Source organism: Otolemur garnettii, unplaced genomic scaffold (assembly GCF_000181295.1).
Source record: "Otolemur garnettii isolate 467f Iridium unplaced genomic scaffold, OtoGar3 scaffold00280, whole genome shotgun sequence".
Classification (NCBI taxonomy): Eukaryota; Metazoa; Chordata; class Mammalia; order Primates; family Galagidae; genus Otolemur; species Otolemur garnettii.
Window position 1 is genome coordinate 238,992 of NW_003852675.1, and position 4,084 is coordinate 243,075.

The window sequence follows — 4,084 nt, forward strand, 5'->3', positions numbered from 1 at the left end:
AAAAAAAAAAAAAAAAAAAGAAATGAGTATAATTGTAATGGATGTGTTACTTAGTTCAATGTAAATATTTCACTTTGTATATTGAAGCAGGACCCTGAACCTCATATATGCATCAGTGTACAAAGTTATGATTTAATAAAAAAATTTAAAAAAAGGATAAATGCACAGGGGGAGCCAGCTCTCCTGCAGACTGTGGTGGCTGCTGACTCTTCTCATTTGCAACCCCCTGACTCACTTCGTGGATAACCCAGGGTAGAAGGTCCTTGGAGACTATTATTTCCAGGAAGCTTTATATTTTTTAAAGATAAAGATAGCAAAAACAATTTGCACAATACGATAAGAATAATAACATTCAGTTTGCCAGGGCTTACCTTGTACCAGGTAAAGATCCAGTGCTTTAAAAGGAGTATGCTTCTCTTAGTGGGTCTCCTTATCCTCTGTGACAGGGATCATCACTTTAATTTTATATATGAACACATGGAAGCTGACAGAGACTTAGGCCAGTCTGTCTGAGCTTAAAACCACTGCCTTCCAAAGCTGCAGATGCTGGTGCACAGAGAAGGGAACACTTTTGCACTGCTGGTGGGACACAAACTAATAGAGCCTCTTTGGAAAATAGTATGGAGAATCCTTAAATAACTCAAAATAGACCTTTCATTTGATCCCTCAATTCCCATTACTAGGCATCTATCAAGAACACAAATAATCATTTTCTCATAAGAACTTTTGCATTAGATTATTTTATAGAAGCTCAATTTATAATCGCCAAAGATGTGGAAACAACCTAAATGCCTATCAAGCCAAGAATGGATTAATAATTTGTGGCATATTTATACCATGGATGAGCAATTTACATCTTTTGTATTAACCTGGATGGAGTTGAAACTTTCTTCTTAGTAAAGTATCACAAGAATGGAAAAGCAATCATCCAATGTTCTCAGTACTAATATGAAGCCAGTAGATGATCTCATACACACCCACACAAGAAAAAAACTCAATTAAATTCAAACTGGGGGGAGGGAGAAGAAGGGAAGAGGAAGAAGGAAAAATGAAGGGTAGTGAAGAGGAGGGAGGGGGATTGGTGAGCTCCCACCTAATGGGCACAATGTAAGGGCACATGGCACATCTCCTGGGTGCGGGACACAACTACAACAGGGACTCTACCTAACAAATAGAAACATTGTAACCTCACATTATTCTGAAATAAAAAAAAAAAAACCCACTGCCTTCCAAAAGGAAAATAAAAGTGGGGAAATACGATATAATATTTGTATAGTGTTGTGATTTCACTTTGAGGGAAAATATTTCTCAATGATTCTAATTCTTCCATCCTTCTTCCCCGCCATGACCCATTGAGAATTGCTGGTATTACATTGGACTTTCACAAATTGGGAATTGTCCACCTTTTCTATTCATGCCAGTTTTTTTTTCCTTTAATGATGGAGCAAATTCTGAAAGAATGCAAAGAGTGGATTGCCATTTTGTGTCATTTTTACAGAGGCTAGGGGAAAACTCATATGAAAGGGACAAAAGAGGAATTTGGGGGAAAATTTACTAAACACTGAAATCCATGTGCCTGGTACAATTAATCTTTTTGTATAATCTTGCTAATAGGCAGTGTTTTCTCATTGATATTTTATGTCGTGTGCTAATAATTAGAAGCATAACAGGAATAATTTTGCCTTTATGAACAGTTTAGTTGACGCTCCCTCCAGGAAAGATCTTCAATGAAAACCTTGTTTCAGTATTTTCAGGTTTGTATAGCAGGACTCACGCTGGTGGCAGTGGTGGCGGCAGTATGTGTTAGTGTGTACACGGGGCGGAGGGAACATGGGGTGTACTTCCTTTGTTTAGTGACTTTGATAGAAAAAAACTGCTTGGCCCTGGAAACTTACTTGAAGAATATTTTAGAAATACATCTGTTCATGGAATCCTGTGTATTTTAAGCAGCAAGTGAGGCTTCAGAGCTGCATTGCAGCTGTATTTATTAAAAAGAGAGAGGTGCACACGGCCCGGCAGCGAGACATTGTAGGGGACTTTGTGAAATGAGAGAAAAAAAGAACAGCTTTATTTCCTGACATCGTTGATAGGTGTGAAGGCCCTGATGGGCATTGCTTTTTAAGTGCTTTTTCTTTGATTCTGAAGCTTCCCAGATTTGGTTACTCCCCCCACTCTGGCATGTTAATTTTGGGTGTTTTTCACTGGGTGAATCTGGATCAATAACGTGCAGGAAAGTAAAAACACACACAGAAGAATTTTAATATGTAATGAAAAGGATTCTGCTGTAAGTGATCTGTAACTCACTCACTCGCTTTTATTTAACAAGTCCCAGTCTATTAAGACTTTGCTTCACTCAACGATTTCATGTTAATCATCTTTTGTTTTATAGCCTTTTATTTTCCTGCAGGAATCAATATCCCATCCACTTCACCACCGACCATCTCTGTGATCTATGAGCCGCGTTGGTTGGCACAGGGCTGGATTTATAATAGCGCAATCTGCTGTAAATGTTACAGCTCTTATCCAAAACATTTCTTCCAGTTTACTCTCATAATTTTACTACTTCTTACAACTGCTTCTCCACTTTTGGAGACGGAAGAGTGACAAGTAAATGTAAAATGCCTAGTTAGGGGCTGTAGAAGCAGAGCTTGAAAACTTTGAAGTTAAATCCACGAAATGGTGCCAAGTTAGCTCTGTTCTCAGACTGTCTGGCTGCTGCATCCCAAACGATTAATTCATTTCCACCTTGCTGACACAACTGCATTGTTTCAGTGAGACTATATTTTAAAGCAGGTTTGTATCCTGCTGGTATATTCAGATCGCCTCAACTCAAGCAAAATGAATCAATTTTGGTGCCCTGTAGATGTCTCCTACAGAGAGGCTCAGACTCCATTCTTCCTGATGGCTGCCCTTACTTGTTTAGGCGGCAGCTGTCCCTTGGATCATTTGTATGAATCCAAGTTGCACACCACAGGGGGCCCCTGAGTTCTTTGCCAAGATCAACTGAGAAATTACAAGTGCATGATTCTTCTCTAAAATAAATTACCCAGATTTTGATGGCCACATTTTTAATAAAATTAGGTTACGTCCAGAAATCTGTTGCCAAATATAATTGTTTGCTGTCATTGAGCAATGAGCAATGAATTATTTCTTCTTAATTGTTTTCTTTTCTTTTCTTTCTGAGACAAGGTTTCACTCTGTTGCCCTAGAGTGCTGTGGCCTCAACCTAGCTCACAGCAGCCTCAAACTCCTGGACTCAAGCTACTTTCGTGACTCACCCTCCCGAGTGTCTGGGGGTTACAGGCACCTTCATCATGCCCAGCTAATTTTTCTACTTTTTTAAAAATATGGAAGCCTTCATGAATTTGCATGTCATCCTTGTGCAGGGGCCATGCTAATCTTCTCTGTATCATTCCAATTTTAGTATATGTGCTGCCAAAGTGAGCACTAATTTTTCTATTTTTAGTAGAGACAAGGTGTCACTCTTATTCAGGCTGTTATCAATCTCCTTAGCTCAAGCTATCTACCTGACTTGGCCTCCCAGAGTGAGCTGCCATGCCTGGCCAATGAATTATTTCTTAATGACTATTAAGACATTTTATCTTATAAGAAGACATTACTAGTGATGAGGATACTTCATGTTTTTCAATAGTAATTATATTTACTGGGGGTGGCGCCTGTGGCTCAAAGAAGTAGGGCACTGGCCCCATATGCAGGAGGTGGCAGGTTCAAACCCAGCCCCAGCCAAAAAAAAAAAAACCTGCAAAAAAAACACCATATATATATATATATATATATACACACATATATATACATATATTATTTTCTTCTTAAATGAATAATTCCCTTTAATCACGGAAAGAGGTCTAATTTGCAGTGTCCACATGAAGCAGATGTGGATGGAAAATATAATAGTCCAGTCAGCATAGTCACACTCTCTACTCATGGATTTCCATCTGTATATGTTGAGTCTGCATTTGTGAAACCCTGGAGTACAGAGGGCCAACTGTATTTTAATTTGTTTCAAGATGTCTATTTTCCATTCTGTCTTAAGTATGTAAGAAAGTGAAACAGCAAACTCATT

The 4,084-nt window shown here is 38.7% G+C and overlaps 1 non-coding gene across 1 annotated transcript; it reads right to left on the bottom strand.

The window, feature by feature from the left end:
- Positions 1-3,341: 3,341 nt before the first annotated feature.
- Positions 3,342-3,448, bottom strand: LOC111722583. Its single transcript, XR_002771333.1, has one exon. It is a non-coding gene; the product is annotated as a U6 spliceosomal RNA (small nuclear RNA).
- Positions 3,449-4,084: the final 636 nt, after the last annotated feature.